At 34.1% G+C, this 21,502-nt stretch overlaps 1 protein-coding gene across 1 annotated transcript in view; it reads left to right on the forward strand.

Moving 5' to 3' along the window:
• EYS (eyes shut homolog) overlaps nt 1-21,502 on the forward strand; it is a 1,412,275-nt gene that overhangs the window by 34,121 nt on the left and 1,356,652 nt on the right.

Raw genomic sequence — 21,502 nt, forward strand, 5'->3', positions numbered from 1 at the left:
CTCATATCAGTGGAACAGTAATCAACAAGTGATAAGCTATCATAACCTGAAAACAAGCACATTCTACCACTGGATTCTCAATGAATCTCAATAAAACTTATCACACTTGAAGGTTGATTTCTACTTTTCTCTTACCGTTTGAATTACTTATCACGTCAGTGAATTATTTTCAGTGTGATAAAGCACAACAGCACAGAGTCAGAATCTGATGTCATATGTGCTCGTATTAGTCATCTAACATCTTTTTTATCCTCATTTTCCACTGAATAGTGTCCAGATTCCTAAACCCTCCACAGTGGCTCTCAACACCCTGAACTGTGTGTCGGTGGAGCTTCAGTTCTCATAGGAGGCATCTGGGAAACTGGAGAGCAGGGTGGGGAGTGGAGTGGCTTGATCTCGTTGCAAGGACTATGGAATGCTGCTAGAATTTAGTGGATGGGGCCAGTGATGGTAAACTCCCCAAAGAACTGTCGTGAGCAACGAACTGTCTGGTCCATGCCTGCAGGGCGTCTGCTAAAGAACACTGAGTTCAAACGTGACGTGGCCAGAGCTCTGTAAGCCTAGCTTCAGGCACTCTAATTTACATACTCTCCTTGGATGGTCTTGCTGCAACATTTCCCGTCCCTGCAATGCCTTTCTCTCCTTCCACTCCCTGTCATCATAAAGCTAGACAATGAACTCATTTTTCCAATTTTAGCCCACATGTTGCTTCCTTAGCAAAGCGTTCCCTAACTCCCTCACGTTTCATTACTTGTTTTTTCTTTCCACATCCACAAAACCCAGAATATTACACTAACGCAGTGTGTGCACCTGTTTGTCCGGTTTTATGTGTTTTTATTCTGTCTCTAGACAGTGAATCATATTTTATTCATTTTTGCATGTGGAGACTCCAGTATATTGAAATATGTTTTCATTATATGCCCAATGAATGTCAAATAAAAAAAAAATAAAGCAAATGAACAAGTAAATAAATACACACCAAAACTAAGATAATAGAATTTTATGACAGACGTATTATGGTGTTATTTAGGAGAGTGCTCCTGCTTGGGAAGAAATATTGCTTAAGAACCACACACAACAATATAAAATGTTTGTATGATATACCGAATGTCATATTTTAAAATATACAGATAATTCTTTGTGGCCAAATGAAAATGCAACGTGTGAAAATTTTAAGGGTCGTGTTCTCCAATGTATTTTGTTTGACAAACCACACAGGACCAAAGATTATAAGTGTTTAAAGGTAATGATATGTTTAATTTGTCCTAAGGTGTTAAGCTTAATTTAACTTAGGCTGTTGGCCAGTCCTTTGGACTGAAATATTAGTTTTATAGTTTTAGAAAAATAGCACAAAAATATTTTCTCATTATTTAAAAGAAATAACTAACACTGCATAATGAGACAGATTTCCAAGTTATTTTATTAAATGCATATTTAATTTTCATATGCTAAGAATCAGGTTGTTCTACGCAGGTTCCTGGGTATTTAGTAGTAAAAAATACAGTCATGGTACCTAGGGACTATCACAAGTATTACACTATTGGTGAAGACATGATTAAGCAAGTGAATGAAACAAAGTTTAATTACTGATTTGAACTATGATAAAATACATTTGTGCAACTTTTAAAAGGTACTTAATGTTTCTGAATTTCAGTTTACAAAGTTTATGAAATTCCCAAGATATTTAGAAAATGAAGCAAACATCTACCTAGTAAGGATGCTGTGAGGATGGAGACAGATTATGTAATAGTCTAAGAAATTATTAGGGACATGAGCAATACCCAAAAACTGGTGATTAATGTTGCATAAGAGCATGAGCAACACTCACTAACTGGTAATGTTATATAAGAACTATATACATCATTGTTAGCACATCTTTATTCTGTCTTGCCTTTTCTCCTAAAGTTCTAATTTTAGAACTCTTTAAATGTTTTAAGAATGAAAAGTTAAAATTTTTGGCATTCAAAATATAGAAAGCTTTTTTACTATGTTTCATAGGTTATTTATTAATTTTGCCATAATATATTATTCCTTGTTCTCATAGGCGACTTTAGATTTAAACCCTGTGAACATTACTTAACATGTCTTTTGACAATTTTAGCATGGATTGAGGAATATATCAAAATGCAATTAAGAGTAATGTCTTGCTTTTTCATTGCTTTTGTTACTGTGATGTGATTTCTCTCTGGTTTTTAAGCTTTCTCCCAAGTGAATAGTTTCTCAACTCTTATTTGCCTGATATCTTGTCTTGCCATTAATCACTGTGAAGTTAACAGCTTGCACACCTCTCAGGATTATCTTAACTTTAATTCTGTCTATACAACAATGCATCAAAGTCAGGAAAACAGAGGATAGTAACTCTTCAAATCAAAGCATTTTTTTTTAAGTATAGTTGATATAAAATCAAAGCATTTAAAAATATATGTATCATTCAAACATTCAGACTTAGAAAATCCTTTTGATTATGACAGTTTTTTCTTTGAAGTTAAAATACTTTAAACATGCTATCTGATGAAATTTATTGATAAAATATTTTAATGTTTTAATTAGGCATAACATTTAAGAGTATTTTGCTAAGGAAACTTCATATCTTAACTAAAAGTTTATTAGATTTTTATTGTTTTTTCTAAAATGTTTCTATGTGTTTATCTTGATATTGATATGCAACTCTTGAATCTTAACACATTTTTAATAACAGAGGGACTATGAATTTGATATATGTGATAAATAAAGTGACTTTGGATTAATAAGAAAACCAGTTTTATGACAGATTCAAAACTCTTGGAGATCAAAACTAATATGTATACTATGTGAAATTTTTCACTCTATAGCTTTGGCCACAGGCTTTTATTTCCCCTAAATTATGAGTAGTATTCATAAATATTATTGATATTATAAGCACATTGGTATATTTTTATTTGGAAAATTATATTCAATTATATAATAACATGTTAACCAATAGTTTAGGCCTTTAAACAATCAATATATGTTAACTTAGTACTAAAAGATTATCTTTTAAAAATAAATTTCACAGAATATATTTAGAATAGTCCAAGCTGAATTTAAGGATTCCAGAGTTGGGCGAGCATGAAACGATGACATGATATCTCTATATGAAGGCAAAGATTTTATAAGAATGTTTTTCAGCTTATTCTGTTCTTAAGACTATTGTTAGTTCACCTCTCATATTATTAACCCATAGTTTTGCAATTTTACATACTATTTAATATATGGTATTGATGTCAGGTCAACTTTTTCCTAATCAAAAATAACTTTAAGTGAATCCAAATTCATACCACGTAGGAAACCTTTAAATGAAAAATAGAATTAAAACTTAGCAAGTTATAAGGTAAAATTAGCACACAAATTGAATTTTATGGTATTACAAAAAAAATGATTCTTGCAATTACATTTAAAGTATTTTTGTTTCTCCTCTTAATCAGACAATTCTTTAGAGTTCAGATCTGATAGATTAACATTGTTACACATAGATACTAAATTTATTAAAACTATGGGCTAGAGAAAAGCAAGCCTTAAGTATTTTTTGTATGATCAGTTCATAAGTTTAATGAAAGTGATCTTTTTCTACCTCATCTAAAAGATTATAGGGAATATTCCAATAAGATAGATAATTGAAATTGGACCCTTAGATTCTGAAATTAGGAAAATCAAAATAAGCTTAAACATAAATAATTATCAAAACGTTAATTTAAAAAACCATCCAATAGGTTTGATAGACACTTTTAAATTACTGACTTGGCAGGAATTAAATTCATTTTCAGTTGCTAAAGGAGAATTCGTTCTTGAAGTCATTTGTTAGATTAATAGAGAAACATGTGATCTACACAACATATTTGGATCGTAACAGTAAAAAGATAAGGCCTTGGGGTAGACAGGCAACAAGACAGAGGATAAAGGAAAGATAATTGAATGTGTTATTAATAAAAGGAGGAGATAAACACACATATACACACATATGACAAAATATATATTTATTGATCCTGCTTCTGGTTTCTCAGTATAAATGTAATCAAATAGTTTATATTCTTCGATATTTTATGTATGTTACTTTGCTATGAAATAAAGGGTTTGGGAAAGATGGTCTAATAAGCTCAATACTGAACATTTTATAAATGCAACTCATAATAACTATACTAAAATATTAATCTTGGCTAGAGTAGAAATTCCCAACAGAAAACCAAAGGTAGATGGACTAGAAGTATTTTTGTCAATATTCAAGGAAGCAGAGAGGATGTTTTGTGAGATTTTCCTTATCACCTAAAAAAATGTTAAATGTTAGTACCAGAAGCAGTCAGGTATTATGTGCACTTCTTATTTCCTGCATCTGACTCTGATGTCACTGAGTGATGGCTGTTCTCTTTTATATAGACAAAAAAATTGTCAGAAATATTCAATAACTTGCTCAAAGTCAGATAGGTGTTGGTACCTTAGAGGGATTATATTCTAGCTTCCTCCCCAAACTGACCTTCCACCACATTGCACAGCATTCTGCTCTTTTCATGTGAGTAGACCTGTGGCAAAATGAATCCTGCTTGTGTATGTTCTTTTTCAATAATCTTCTTTCTTGTGAAGGAGGAGGAATAGAATAAATCAATTAAATCAGCTTTACACTAGGTAACTTAATTCTGAAACCCATCCCATACCTGTTTAAAATTGAAAGTAGTAACTACATGTTAAATCCAAGATTTACTGTGGAAAGATTTATTCAAGTTGAACTTTAAAAATGAAATATGAAATTAATAAAAATAGATATATAGAAAACATTAAAGTGACTCTGGTGTGCAATGGGGATATGCACATCTAAAGAAAATGTGTACATCTAAGGAATATATGCAATTGCTTGACAATTTTCAGTAATATGCATGGAATTAGTGGCCTTCTAATAAAGTTCCATTCATTAAATTTCACACCCAAACATAGGACCCCTTACTTTTAATCACAGAACTATTCTTTGACGAGCATTTTATTAAAGTCTGTTATGACTGTTTGATATTGTTATTGTTCTTTTTTCCCTGTAGCTTAGATTTAAAATGTCTTCTGCTCCTAGGCGTATAAGAAAGAAGTTCCATGAACTAACTTGAGAACTAACGTCAGACTTCATCACTGAACTTAGACCTATATTTGATTAATATTCTTAATAGTAAGGGAACCTAAGTATTCTTGTATTCATTTTCAGAGTTGATGCAACACAGTAATTCATTCTAGCATGAAGTCATACGTAGTTATAACAGAAGTGAATAAAAATTCTAAGTTCTTAAACTTTAGAATGCATAACAATTTTTTCAAAATTTAGAATTCTGAATGCATATAATAGACCTAGCAATCTAAATGAATAGGTCTGAGGTGGGACTCTGCAAACTTACTTACTGACTAGCTATAGTGAGATGCAGTGAGAAATGCTGAGCTAGGAGGTCCCATAAACAAGGAGCTCTAATGATTGTGAAAATTATAGTCTTCTAGGATGAAAAAGAAAACAAAATTCTGTCAATGGTTTTGAGAAAGAAATATGCCTGCTTCAATTACATTTTAATTACAGACATTACAGAAAATCAAATTAGCACTGGGTGTATAGACACTTCCATTCATCCACTCATTTATTAATTAATGTTTATTAAGCTCATATCATGATTGTTCCAGGCACTAGAAACAGAGGCAGAGTTGACAACAAGAGAGTCAGGGTCCCTATGTTGACAGAACTGTCAGTCTCATGAGAAAGGTCGGCATCTCCCTGCCAGAAGGCGAGCAAAAATTAAATAAATAATCATAAATGCTTACCTGGTTTATAAAGATAATAAACCAAGCAAGTTTTCAGTTACAAAAGAAAGAGTATCACATCACATAACAGAAAAAGATCTGCTTTCTTTCTTTTTCTGCAAGGACCTGTCTGAAGAAATTACAGTTAGTTTTCCACGCAAGCAAATTTAACAATGTCTTTTGCCTCGGCCTCGCACGGCCATTCCTGGTTCTGCCTGAGCAGGATTCAGGAAATGGTATTTTTTCTGGCTCTCAGTGTCCTTCTCTCTGCAAACAAGAAATCTGGGGCTCGATGTCTAGTTAGTTCCTTCCGGGTTTGTAGTTCTATTTTTTATGTTAATTTTGCCTACTTTACCTTATTTCAAAGACCCCACATTCAAGTGGTGTTAAGGAAAAGAAGCAGTGTTCCTCAGGATATTATGCATTATAATGATAGCAACATAATTTTTCAAAATATGGAAAGCATACCAGAATTTACAGCTTTGATCTGTAATTGTCTGCCAGCCCACAGAACAGTTGAAGGACTGTATTACTTTAGTTCATTTTTGTAAATCCTGGGAAGGTCTTGTAATTACATCTCCTGATAGTCATGATTCTAAAACAGAGTTCTTTCACAGCATATTTACCAACAAAAATTTTAGAAACTTAGAGAAATCTGTTCATTGGCTTTCTTAAATAGAACAGATCTATACCAAATATATTTGGTATAAAAATATAGTGTGAAAATGTAAAAGTTCCTTACAAAAATATAAGTATTAAAGGTGTTATAAAATATAAAAATATAAATAATAAAGAGGAATAATAGCAAAGAATAAATCTTCCAATGGTTAACATTATGCTGTGTGAGTATTAAATATTGATACTATTAAATACAAATAAAAATAGTATGTGGCAAAAAATAAGATCAGCAAAGGACACATTTCTTACTCTTTCTTTACTCAGAAAACATGAAAAATTATGTTGTGGGTTAATTATTGTTATTGTTCTTTCAAAAGCATATTATATTTCATCCTATGATATGTTAAATACTTTATTATATATTTTGGAATACTTATTATAATATCAAGAAAAAATTCCATTTCTTATATCATTAATAAGAAATGTTCCTTAAACAGTTATCTTTTTAGTGAAGGAAAGGTATATAAAATAATGTAATTAACCCTATAGAAGAAATGTTTTAAATATGTCTTACCATTGCTTCCAGTGTATATGAGTACAGAGTTGTCAGCTTTATGTGTACACTTGACAGGAATGTTTTTGGAGATGTGGGAATGGCTCTTCAGAAAGTAGAGAAAATTACACGTGAGCTAGCTAAGTAAAAGACATCATAAGAATGCATGTCTTAGGAGTCATATTTCTCAAGCCATTTATTGGTTTTTTTTCTTGATATTATAATAAGTATTCCAAATGGGGGAAGTTTTTATTTCCTGAAAAGCTTAGGAGATGTATTAAATAAAAAGTCAAAAGTTTCCTTTTACTGAAGGACTTCCAAGGTGTTTATGTACTACCATGTGCTCTCAGTCTCCAAGGTGGGGTCAATGTAGAGGTAGGATTGAATCTGGCGAACGTATTTCAGTCCTATTTCATCTTGGAAACCTGTACCCATGTAACACCCTGATTCACTGAAGATTGCTTAGGAGCTACCGATATAGAGTAAAATGAAGACTTAAGTAATTGCAAAAAAGACCACTAGAACTATAGTCTCACCCTTACTGATATGTTTTCATTCATTCTTTCCATTGACTGTTGCTAGCAATTCTGTGCTTTATCCACATTGAACCATTAATCATTATTCTAAAAATTATATAACTCTTTAACCCTAACAATGCTTTCCTTCTGCCTGGAACACCTCCTCCTTGTCTGCTTGACAAGCTCCTATTCATCTCTAATGTTATCTTTTCTCTTTGGATTTCTGTGACTTCCATAAACTGTTCACTTATTTGTGTCTTTGTAGCAGTTGAACAGTAGATCTATGATGCACTTCAAATCTTATAGTACTATGTTTATGAATATTCACTTAATGTAATTTTATTGAAATGTAGGAATGAGAATGGGCAAAGTGGGGGTTTAAACATAAAAAGTAAAAAATATCCCCCCAAAAAACTGTTTAAATTAGAAGGCAAACTTAAAACTAACAGAAGGCATAATGCCAGAAACTGTTTTATCAGAAGTTCACATAAAGGAGACATTGAAGACAGTAAGTTATAATAGGAAGAATGAGGAGAAACCCTCCTCATTTGTACACTCTTAGTGGGAATTTAAAACTCTGCAACTGTTATGGAAAACATTATGAATGTTTTAAAAAAAATTAAAGATAGAACTACCATGTGATTCAGCAATCCTATTTCTCTGTATATAGCTAAAAGCATAGAGATCAGTTGCCCAAAGAAAATATTTTTACTTCCACATTCACTGCATAATTATTCACAATAGCCAAGATATAGAAACAACCTAAATGTCTATCAGTAGATGAATGGATACAGAAAATCTGATAAACACATACAATGGAATATTATTCTGCCTTTTAACAAAAAGAACTCCTACCACATACAATAACATGGATGAACCTGAAAGACATCGTGTTCAATGAAATATGGTAGTCACAGAAGGACAAATGTTGCATGATTCGATTCACATGAGGAATCTAAAATAGTCAGACTCAGAAATTGAGGGTACAATGGTGGTTGCCAAGGGCAGGAGGAGGAGGAAATAGGGTGATGGTGTTCTGCACGTAAAAGGTTTGCTATTGAATGACTAAGTCCTAGAGATCTGCTATAAAACATAGCAGCTACAGTTCATAATGCTGTACTGTGCACTAAAGTTTTGGTAAGAGTGTAAATCTCGTATTAAGTGTCCTCACCACTAAATAGAGTTTTTCTATCTGTCATATATACAAAACTGTATTATCTTTTATTAAATTAAGACATCATTGATATACAATCTTATGGAGCGTTCACACAAGCAGCATTGTGGTTTCAACATTCACTGGTATTATCAAGTCTGCAAGCCCAGTGCAGTCACTGTACGTCAGTGCTATATGAGTGTCCATGTAAGATGCTATAAGAGTCATTACTCGTCTTCTCCGTACAAAGCTGTATTATCTTTTTTTTTCTTTTATCCCAGCCCTTGTCCCTCCCTTACCACCCATCCTCCCCAGTCCCTTTCCCTTTGGTAACTATTAGTCCATTCTTGGGTTCTGTGATTCTACTGCTGCTTTGTTCCTTCAGTTTTCCTTTGTTCTTATACTCCACATATGAGTGAAATCATTTGGTACTTGTCTTTCTCTGCCTGGCTTATTTCACTGAGCATAATACCCTCTAGCTCCATCCATGTTGTTGCAAATGGTAGGATCTGTTTTTTTCTTATGGCTGAGTAATATTCCATTGTGTATATGTACCACCTCTTCTTTATCCATTCATCTACTGATGGACACTTAGGTTGCTTCCATATCTTGGCTATTGTAAATAGTGCAGCAATAAACATAGGGGTGCATCTGTCTTTTTCAAACTGGAGTGCTGCATCCTTAGGGTAAATTCCTAGAAGTGGAATTCCTGGGTCAAATGGTATTTCTATTTTAAGCATTTTGAGGAACCTCCATACTGCATTCCACAATGGTGGAACTAATCTACATTCCCACCTGCAGTGTAGCAGGGTTCCCCTTTCTCCACAACCTCGCCAACATTTGTTGTTGATTGTCTTTTCAATGATGGCGATCCTTACTGGTGTGAGGTGGTATCTCATTGTGGTTTTAATTTGCATTTCTCTGATGACAAGCGATGTGGAGCATCTTTTCATGTGTCTGTTGGCCATCTGAATTTCTTCTATAGAGAACTGTCTTTTCAGCTCCTCTGCCCATTTTTTAATTGAATTATTTGCTTTTTGTTTGTTGAGGTGTGTGAGCTCTTTATATATTTTGGATGTCAGCCCTTTATCGGATATGTCATTTACGAATATATTCTCCGATACTGTAGGATATCTTTCTGTTCTGTTGGTGGTGTCCTTTGATGTATAGAAGCTTTTTAGCTTGATAAAGTACCACATGTTCATTTTTGCTTTTGTTTCCCTTGCCTGGGGAGATATGTTCATGAAGAAGTCACTCATGTTTATGTCCATGAGATTTTTGCCTATGTTTTTTCTAAGAGTTTTATGGTTCCATGACTTACATTCAGGTCTTTGATCCATTTCAAATTTACTTTTGTATATGGGGTTAGACAGTGACCCAGTTTCATTCTCCTACATGTAGCTGTCCAGTTTTGCCAGCACCATCTGTTGAAGAGACTGTCGTTTCCCCATTGTATGTCCATGGCTCCTTTATCACATATTAATTGGCTATATATGTTTCGGATAATGTTTGGAGTCTCTATTCTGTTCCACTGGTCTGTGGCTCTGCTCTTATGCCAGTACCAAATTGTCTTGATTACTGTGGCTTTGTAGTAGAGCTTGAAGTTGGGGAGTGAGATCCCCACTACTTTATTCTTCTTTCTCAGGATTGCTTTGGCTATTCAGGGTCTTTGGTGTTTCCATATAAATTTTTGAACTATTTGTTCCAGTTCATTGAAGAATGCTGTTGGTAATTTGATAGGGATTGCATTGAATCTGTATATTGCTTTGGGCAGGATGGCCATTTTAACAATATTAATTCTTCCTAGCCAGGAGCATGGGATGAGTTTCCATTTGTTAGTGTCCTCTTTAATTTCTCTTAAGAGTGTCTTGTAGTGTTCAGGGTATAGGTTTTTCACTTCCTTGGTTAGGTTTATTCCTAGGTATTTTATTCTTTTTGATGTAATTGTGAATGGAATTGTTTTCCTGATTTCTCTTTCTATTAGTTCATTGTTGGTGTATAGGAAAGCCACAGATTTCAGTGTGTTAATTTTGTATCCTGCAACTGCTGAATTCCGATAATAGTTCTGGAAGTTTTGGAGTTGAGTCTTTAGGATTTTTTATGTACAATATCATGTCATCTGCAAATAGTGACAGTTTGACTTCTTCTTTACCAATCTGGATTCCTTGTATTTCTTTGTTTTGTCTAATTGCTGTGGCTAGGACCTCCAGTACTATGTTGAATAACAGTGGAGAGAGTGGGCATCCCTTTCTTGTTCCCGATCGCAGAGGAAAAGCTTTCAGCCTTTCACTGTTCAGTATGATGTTAGCTGTGGGTTTATCATATATGGCCTTTATTATGTTGAGGTACTTGTCTTCTATGCCCGTTTTGTTGAGAGTTTTTATCAAAAATGGGTGTTGAATTTTGTCGAATGCTTTTTCAGCATCTATGGAGATGATCATGTGGTTTTTGTCCTTTTTTTTGATGTGGTGGATGATATTGATGGATTTTTGAATGTTGTACCATCCTTGCATCCCTGCGATGAATCCCACGTGGTCATGGTGCATGATCCTTTTGATGTATTTTTGAATTCGGTTTGCTAATATTTTGTTGAGTATTTTTGCATCTACATTCATCAGGGATATTGGTCTGTAGTTTTCTTTTTTGGTGGGGTCTTTGCCTGGTTTTGTTATTAGAGTGATGTTGGCTTCATAGAATGAGTTTGTGAGTATTCCCTCCTCTTCTATTTTTTGGAAAACATTAAAGAAAATGGGTATTATGTCTTCTCTGTATGTCTGATAAAATTCTGAAGTAAATCCATCTGGCCCAGGGGTTTTGTTCTTGGGTAGTTTTTTGATTACCACTTCAATTTTGTTGCTGGTAATTGGTCTGTTTAGATTTTCTGTTTCTTTCTGGGTCAGTCTTGGAAGGTTATATTTTTCTAGGAAGTTGTCCATTTCTCCTAGGTTTTCCAGCTTGTTAGCATATAGGTTTTCCTAGTATTCTCTAATAATTCTTTGTATTTCTGTGGGGTGCGTCGTGATTTTTCCTTTCTTGTTTCTGATTCTGTTGATGTGTGTTGACTCTCTTTTTCTCTTAATAAGTCTGGCTAGAGGCTTATCTATTTTGTTTATTTTCTCGAAGAACCAGCTCTTGGTTTCATTGATTTTTTTCTATTGTTTTATTCTTCTCAATTTTATTTATATCTTCTCTGATCTTTATTATGTCCCTCCTTCTGCTGACCTTAGGCCTCATTTGTTCTTCTTTTTCCAATTTTGATAATTGTGACATTAGACTATTTATTTGGAATTGTTCTTCCTGCTCTATATATGCCTGGATTGCTATATACTTTCCTCTTAAGACTGCTTTCGCTGCGTCCCGCAGAAGTTGGGGCTTTGTGTTGTTGTTGTCATTTATTTCCATATATTGCTGGATCTCCATTTCAATTTGTTCATTGATTCATTGATTATTTAGGAGCATGTTGTTAAGCCTCCATGTGTTTGTGGGCCTTTTTGTTTTCTTTGTACAATTTATTTCTAGTTTTATACCTTTGTGGTCTGAAAAGTTGGTTGGTAGAATTTCAATCTTTTGGAATTTACTGAGGCTCTTTTTGTGGCCTAGTATGTGGTCTATTCTGGAGAATGTTCCATGTGCACTTGAGAAGAATGTATATCCCGCTGCTTTTGGATGTAGAGTTCTATAGATGTCTATTAGGTCCATCTGCTCTACTGTGTTGTTCAGTGCTTCCGTGTCCTTACTTATTTTCTGTCTGGTGGATCTATCCTTTGGGGTGAGTGGTGTGTTGAAGTCTCCTAGAATGAATGCATTGCAGTCTATATCCCCCTTTAGTTCTGTTAGTATTTGTTTCACATATTCTGGTGCTCCCGTGTTGGGTGTATATATATTCAGAATGGTTATATCCTCTTGTTGGACTGAGCCCTTTATCATTCTGTAGTGTCCTTCTTTATCTCTTGTTACTTTCTTTATTTTGAAGTCTATTTTGTCTTATACTAGTATTGCAACACCTGATTTTTTTCTCCCTATTGTTTGCATGATATATCTTTTTCCATCCCTTGACTTTTAATCTGTGCATGTCTTTGGGTTTGAGGTGAGTCTCTTGTAAGCAGCATATGGATGGGTCTTGCTTTTTTATCCATTCTATTACTCTGTGTCTCTTGATTGGTGCTTTCATTCCATTTACATTTAGGGTGATTATTGAGAGATATGTACTTATCGCCATTGTAGGCTTTAGTTTTGTGGTTACCAAAGGTTCAAGGTTAGCTTCTTTACTACCTTACTGACTAACTTAACGCACTTATTGAGCTATTATGAATGCAGACTGTTAATTATTTATCTCCCTTTTTATTCCTCCTCCTCTATTCTTCATGTTGGGTGTTTTGTTCTGTGCTCTTTTTAGGAGTGCTCCCATCTAGAGCAGTCCCTCTAAAATACCGGAGGTGGTTTGTGGAATGCAAATTCCCTCAACTTTTGCTTGTCTGGGAATTGTTTAATCCCTCCTTCATATTTAAATGATAATCATGCTGGATACAGTATCCTTTGTTCAAGGCCCTTCTGTATCATTGCATTAAATATATCATGCCATTCTCTTCTGGCCTGTAGGGTTTCTGTTGAGAAGTCTGATGATAGCCTGATGGGTTTTCCTTTGTAGGTGACCTTTTTGTCTCTCTGGCTGCCTTTAATACTCTGTCCTTGTCCTTGATCTTTGCCATTTTAATTATTATGTGTCTTGGTGTTGTCCTCTTTGGATCCTGTCTCTCAGGAGTTCTGTGTGCCTCCATAGTCTGAGCAACTATTTCCTCCCCCAGTTTGGGGAAGTTCTCAGCAGTTATTTCTTCAAAGACACTTTCTATCCCTTTTCCTCTGGTACCCCTATAATGTGGATATTGTTCCTTTTGGATTGGTCACACAGTTCTCTTAATATTGTTTCATTCCTGGAGATCCTTTTATGTCTCTCTGTGTCAGCTTCTATGCGTTCCTGTTCTCTGGTTTCTATTCCATCAATGCCCTCTTGCATCTTATCCATTCTGCTTATAAATGCTTCCAGAAATTGTTTCACTTCTGTAATCTCCCTCCAGACGTCATCCTTTAGCTCTTGTATATTTCTCTGCATCTCTGTCAGCATGTTTATGATTTTTATTTTGAATTCTTTTTCAGGAAGACTGGTTAGGTCTGTCTCCTTCTCGGGTGCTGTCGCTGTGATTTTTGTCTGTCTTAGATTCTACCTTTTCATGGCAATAGAGATAATTTGTGGAGCTGGCACAAGTGATGGGTGGGAGACCTTCCCTTCTTGTTGGTTTGTGGCCTTCCTCTCCTGGGAGAACAGCGACCTCTAGTGGCTTGTGCTGGGCAGCTGCATGCAGACGGGGCTTCTGATTCTTGCCCTGCCGCTATGGAGTTTATTTAGCTCCGCTGTTGCTGTGGCCGTGGCCTGCCTCCTGCTGCTGCTCCAAAATGGCAGAGCCGCATCAGAGGGGAACGGCCGGGAGGATTTTTATCTCTGTGAGGGGCCTCCAAGCCGCCCTTCTGTATAGGGGCTTTGGATGCCCTGAGTTCCTCGGGATTCACAGCTGCTGGGCTAAGTGTCCCGTGGCACTTCTGTCCAGCTGTGGCGTCCCTGTCCCTTTAAGTCTTTCAAAAAGCACTCACTTTTCTTTGTCACAGGGGCGCCGGCTGTGGGACCCGCTCTCTGTTCTTGCTGCCCTGTTTCCCTAGTATCCAGCACCCCACGCATGCACTGTGTCTGCGCTCTGGCCCGGATGGCTGGGGCTGGGTGTTCAGCAGTCCTGGGCTCCGTCTCCCTCCCGCTCCGACTCCTCTCCTCCCGCCGGGAGCTGGGGGGAGGGGTGCTTGGGTCCCTCCGGGCCGGGGCTTGTATCTTACCCCCTTCAGCAGGTGCTGAGTTCTCGTGGGTGTGGATGTGGTCTGGCTGCTGTCCTGTGTCTCCTGGTATGTCTTTTAGGGTGAGTTGTATTTGTTGTATTTTCAAAACTGTGATTTTGGAAGGAGATTTCCGCTGCTCTACTCACGCCGCCATCTTGGCTCCTCCCCAAAGCTGTGTTATCTTATACAGTTCTTATAGAAGCATAGATGAAGTTGTCTTTAATCTTTAAATTATAGTAGTTGTGAATAAATTATTCTTTAGAAAGTATTTATAAATGATATGAAGGAGATAATTAGGTATGTAGAAAGTATTTATGCTTAAATATCATAAGTAATGTAAACTGATCTTCTTTTTCCCTAATTTCCTGTTGTATTTGTAGGGATAAAGATCAAATATACTGAATTACATGTAAAATGACATACTAAACAAATTATAATATCCTCTTATATTTTTCAGCTACCATCTAAGCATTCATGTTCATTCATGCATTCAGAAGTATCCTAACACAAGATCTTAAAGCCCATATCACCATTATATAGCACTAATGTATGCTTCCTTCTCTTTAGCCTTGTAATTAATTTCTGACACTCAGTACATTCATAACTGTAGTTGTTGGGACATTAATGTATTATTTTGAAACAAATTTTCTATTAAATACTACTTCAGTAAAACAGCAGGGTTGTATAAATTGAGTAAAACCATCCTCAAAGTTTTCTAACATAGTATAGCTAAAGAAAAGAAAATGGGAAACACAAGTATTACATTAAGTTGGGCTTTCTATTCTGCCATTGATATTTTTAGCCAGTGTTACACCAAAACACCATACTTTCTTAATTTCTGTAGAATCATTAACTTTGTAACTCTAAATATCTCATAAGATCTACCTCTCTTCTTGTTTGTCACAAAGTTGTCTTGGCTGTTCTTGACTCTGCCTTTGTGTATCAAGTTGTAGGATTTGATTAGAAATTTGATTAGAATTTGTAGAATGATTTTTGGGAGAATGGTTTCAATATCTTTCTACATATGTTTAAACAATGCTTCTTTATTTGTAATTACCTCCTTCATATCATTTATAATTACTGTCTTGAACATCTTTTTCTCAAACTGTTATTATTAAAGTTACAGAGGAAATCCATATGTTTTGTATACTGATATTTTGTCCAGCAAGCTTGATGAATACTTTCTTCCAAAAAATGATCTTTCATTCCCTGGATTTACTACATGGAACAGGGCTTCCCAACCAGTTGCAGGGGAGCACTGCTTTGTCACAAATGGGTTACAATTGTGGCAGGGCACTGATGTGATTTTCGTAGCATTTTCTGTGTATTCCCTGAGATGAAAAATGCTGGGAAGCACTGAATAGACAATCATAACATCATTTGTTCCTTTCTTTTCTTTTTTTCTCACCACACTGTTCTGACTCAGTCCTTTAGTGCTTTGTTGAATAGACGCAGTGATTGCTGGCTTCTCTTGTTCCTGATCTGTAAAGAAAATGTTTGCAGTGCTTCACCATTAAAAGGGATGTGTGTTGTTGGTTGTTAGTAAATAACCATTATCAGGTTTAGGAATTTCCCTTTCATTCCTGATGTTCTGGCATTTTAAATTCAGAGTATGAGGCATTTTATTATATAGTTTTTCCTGCATTGAATAAGATGATCCTATGATTTTGTTTCATTAATCTGCTAATGTGGCCAATTACATTAAGAGTTGTTTGTTTGTTTGCTATAGACTCTTCCTGTATTCTTGTTGATAATTCATTTTTAAATAAAATGCTATAGTCACTGTGAAAATATTTAATTAATCTCTTTACACAGGGTAATTATAGACTTACAAGCCATTGTAAGAGATGCTAGAGATCCCATGCAGTCTTTACAAAGCTTTCCATTTGAATCGAGAATTTAATCTGTCCTTTCTTTTCTACTTCTTAGCCTTTATATCAGTGACTACAAAAATTTGCAAAATTACTTTGAATTTTTCCTGAATTTTAGCCTATAATAAAGGATGTCTCCTTTCAAATGATATATATTTTGTACTCAGCTGTATAAAGCAAAACTTAATCTGGAAAGCAGTGAAAATAGAATTCAGAAACAACAAATAGTAAAATGTAAAGCATTGCAATCTTTGACTTACAGAAATAACTTTGAGTCTCATTAAGCCTTTACTTTCATAAATGATCAAGATTGCATTTGTATTTTCATTTACTCTGTGTAGCACAGGACACATTTTAGTACACAGGTGACATTTCAAAAATATTGATAAATGTTTGTTTCATAGGTCTATAACCTAACCAGTTAATGAAACATATTCATGAAGGAATTTGCCTTTCAATTTTACCTTTAATCAGTGAGAGGATCTCAGTAATTTAAACATGAAATTTAGTGACATTAGGTTCAGATGTGATATTAATTTATTCATTCATTCAATATTTAAGTGGCTGACTCAGCAGTAATGCAAAATATAAACCTTGCCTTATATTAATCTAAATTAATCAATCAGAGGATTGTTTTACTTACTTTATATCTGTGGGGAAGAATGTTTTTTTAAGTAAGAGAAGTTTTTAATACTTGATTAATCTGGGATTCTAAACATATGTGTTTATATTACTTTCCACAAAACATTCCATTAAAATGAATAATCATGATGTTGCTGGAGCATTACATGTAGACTTTCTTTTTTTCAGAAATTCTGGGAAAATAGAAGGGCCATTGTATCTGGTAGATTAAAAAGCCAAGTTAGAGAGAAACACAGCTTAAAAACATGCACTACAAATTACTTTGGAAGTAGAAAGAACAGTTTTTCCTATTTTGAAATCTTGGCAAGGTCTCAAGTTCAGTAAAACTTGTAACAATGGGTCACTTGACAACCTTTAGGAAAATTAATTTAAAAACTCTAGTAGGTTCAGTTGGGATAACTACTTTAGAAAGGGTCTCAGTGAGAGTAAAAAAGATAGAAAAAATATCGGAGAAAATACAGATATGCAAATCCTATGCAAGGAGAATTTAAAGGAGAAAAAGAAAGACCTAAAAAAGAAAGTGAGGAATAGCTTTCAGAAGTGAGCAACCTGACAAAGCAAAACCCCAAAGTCAGCACAAACAATATCAATACTAATCATAGTTTCACTGCCGCCAGAAGGATATCCTATCCTGAGATCAGGTGTCAGTGTATCCACCTAGCTGTACCTTGCATGCATCGCTTATAACCAGAAAAGTGAAATCCTATGTAGGAATCTACGTTTACTAACACTTAGAAGAGAAGTTCTAAACCCAACAAAATAAGGACTAAATTCAAGAGAGGGCTGATCTAATTAGGGAAAAAATTTCAATACTTTCAGGTACATCCAAAATGACACTGTGGCAATTACAAGTTTCAGATTTCTTAGAAATTAAATCCGTGATCACTAATTTCAGAATGTATATACAGCCTGAAAAATAGGACGTATAATAATTAGATTGTCGAAACTTGTAGTAGAGGACTTCTCACAGAAGATAAAGCAAATGCTGTAAGCATGGAATAAAAAAGAGGCAACTTGCCTCAGAAAAGGTAGTTGAGGAAGTACCAGTCTTTATATAATAGAAATTCTAGAAGGAAGCAATAAGAAGATGGAGGGGTGAAACTAATAAAATATAGTATAGTAAAAAAAAAAAAAAAAGACCTGAAGAAAGACTTGAGTAGATTGAAAGGGTCAAGAGAGTATTAAGCAGAAATTATAACAATGAGAAAACACTTTAAAACAGATGTCGTTGAAAATGTTAAAATTCCTAAGAAATTCTAGAAGGGCTCAACCAATCAACCAAGCTCAGATAATAACAAAACAACAGGCAGTTTACAAAAAAAAATTAGATTAGAATCAAACTTCCTTATCAATCATACAAGGTGTAGAGTAAACCCTGTTACATCTCTCATCCAGGCTCTACTAAGCTCTAAACCCAAATTATATTGTTTTATTTTATACACCACTAAACTTGCATTCAAGCATGAACGCCAAATAAATAACATCCTAAGCATGTGAAAAATCAGAAAGATTGTGACCTACCAAATAATACAAAGAAATTATTGAGGACATAGGTCAGCAAAGCAAACACACAAAATCAAAGAGGATATAAGGTTCAAGTTCAGTCAAACTTGTAACAATGGGTCACTCGGCAATCTTTAGGAAAACTAAAGACTGATACGTAAAACAGTACATTTCTAGTTGTATAACTCAACGTTGTTCAAATCCCGTATCACACATATTATGAATTATTTTCAAATGTTATAAAGATTTGGTGCAAATAACCTAGTGATACAAATATGACCCAGTTTCTCCATTCCCCTACTTTTCTCCTCCTGGAAAGACACCATTATACTAGTTTCTCTAGCACCTTTTGGTTATTTGTGACCAAACATTTTAAACTTCTAACAGGTTCATTGCCATTTTAAGTTAATAATTTACAGATAAAACTTTTCTCCCTGACAAATAAATTATAATTTTAGTTCCAAATAGACCACTGCTTTCTGTGCACTAGCACTAATTTTCTTAATAGCTATAGTAATTGGTTGCATTTTTTGAATCTAAGAGCAGGAAATTGTTATCTTTCTCCCTGTTACTCCAATATTCCTTTGTATGGTTCACTTCAAGAGAAATAACCACTTGTCATAGGAGATATATAATATTATTTATGCAGAGCAAATACAAAATATGTACATATGTCATTTTTAATTTTATTTTAAAAATGGTAAATTAAAAAGCACAATATACATGATGAACTGAAAAACACTTTGATATATTAGATGCCCACATGCATATCAGTCACAAAGGAGGCATTGTTGTTTCTGCACCGCACTTTAAAAAATGAGTATCTCTGGTTAATTGCATAAAAATTGTAACTGTGTTGTCTTCAAAGTTTGCATTTTCATTTGTGTTTATTACTTTTTCACCAGGATTGAATTGTAAGTTTTATATTTGAATTTTTATTGAAATGAAACTAACAAGTCTGTTATTTTAAAAGACTTTGAAGGATCTGCACTATTGATGCTGACTGTATTTTCTTTCTCTGTGATAACATTTCTTAGGCTGTTTAGATTATTATTTTAAAATTCAGGTTGCTAAATTGTTCCTGCTAAATAGGCTATGGTTTTTAAAGATTTTTTGTTATGCTTCCCTGAAGGTTTTGCATGATTTATTTTTGCTTTGTGTGGCTGCCCATAAAAAGTGTAACAAAACAAGATGTAGCAATCTATTCAAATTCATCATCAGCTTGCAGTGAAATGTGCCTTAGTATTTAATACATGTAAAATAGAAAGATGCATCACTTATATTTTCATTTACACTCTCGTCATTCTTTATATTTTAAACAGGTGTTTTTAATGCTGTGTATTTTGATATAAAGTGGTTTATTTTCACTTGGTGACTTATACAAACACTTTAATAAAATGAAGAAATAGAAATAGAAATATTCTAGACAACATGAATCTATATGCATAAATAGTCATATTTCTTCTTTATTCCTAACATAGGTCCCAAATATTTCTAAGATATCCGTTCTTTGTGTTTAAGATAACCTGGAGTGTATCTATTTCATGTACCATCTTGCCCAAAGCAATAAATAGCAACTGAAACATTCTACTGTATTTTCCAACTTCTTCTGCTATAACTGTCGAATAAACATGCATCTGAATCCCTTCAAGTTAAATCAAATGTTACTTTCTGACCTGAATCATCATCTTTTCAGCCTTTCACATTTCCTCGCTGCCCACCACTCATTAAGCTAATACTGTAAATGGACAAAGGAAAGTCTTTAAAAAAATTTTTGGTGGGACAACTGTATATCAACATGAAATAAATAAATAAAATGTATAATATATAATACATATATGAAATAAACTACATCATTGTCTCACACTACACAAAAATCATTAACTCAAATAAATCAGAGACCTCAATATGAGCTAAAATTATAAAACTTCTAATAAAAAATAAGAGAAAATATTTATGAGTTCTGATTAGGCAAAAAGTTGTTGGATATGACACCGAAAGCATGATATTTAAAAGAAAAAAATACAAATGTAGCTTAATGAAATAAAAACATTTACAACTTGGACTTAAATCAAAATTTCCTATCAAAAACTCATTAAGTGAGAAAATGAAAAGACAAGGCAAAAAAAGGAAAAAGTATTTTGCGAGTCACATATACTAAAATGGAATTATATTCAGAATATTCCAAAGAAAACACTGTTTAAAATAAAGTATTACAATTTTGGAAGTCTACATATTTGAATAGAAATTTTGTTAGAAAAGATAATACAGGTGAATAAATAGAAGATACTCAAAATCACTAGTTTAATTGAAATGTAAATTGAAACCACAAGGAGACACTATTTCACACCCACTAAAATATCAATGATGAGACAGGCAATATCAAATGTTGGTAAGAATGGGGAGAAACAGGATATCTCACAAACTGCGGGTGTGAAAGTGAAGTGACACACAGCCGCTTTGCACAACACTTTGGCACTTTCTTAAAAAGACACACATAAATTAACCATATACCTTAGCAATTCCATTGCTAAGAATCTGTCTGAGGGATACGAAAATGTGTTCCACCCAAATAATTGTGTGTGAATTCATTGTTTATGAAGGACAGTTGCTAAGAGAGTAGATCTTAAAAGTTCTTATCACACGAAAAAAATGTGGTAATGAATGTTAACGAAGCTTGTAGTGATTACCTCGATGTACATAGAATCATTATGTTGTACATCTGAAACTAATGTGTTGTATGTTAATTATTCCTCATTAAAAAAGGTTCAAAAGTGGAAACAACCCAAATGTTTACCAACTAATGAATGAATAAACTAAAAATAATATACATTGCAAATTCTTCTTTGGCAATAAAAAAGTAACAAAGTATTGATACATGGTACAACATGACAAATCCCCAAAAACTTTATGCTATGAAAAAGAAGCCAATTACAAGACCCAAAATATCATGCCATTCCGTTTAAATGAAATGCCCAGAAAAAGCAAA

Source organism: Manis pentadactyla, chromosome 16 (genome assembly GCF_030020395.1).
Source record: "Manis pentadactyla isolate mManPen7 chromosome 16, mManPen7.hap1, whole genome shotgun sequence".
Classification (NCBI taxonomy): Eukaryota; Metazoa; Chordata; class Mammalia; order Pholidota; family Manidae; genus Manis; species Manis pentadactyla.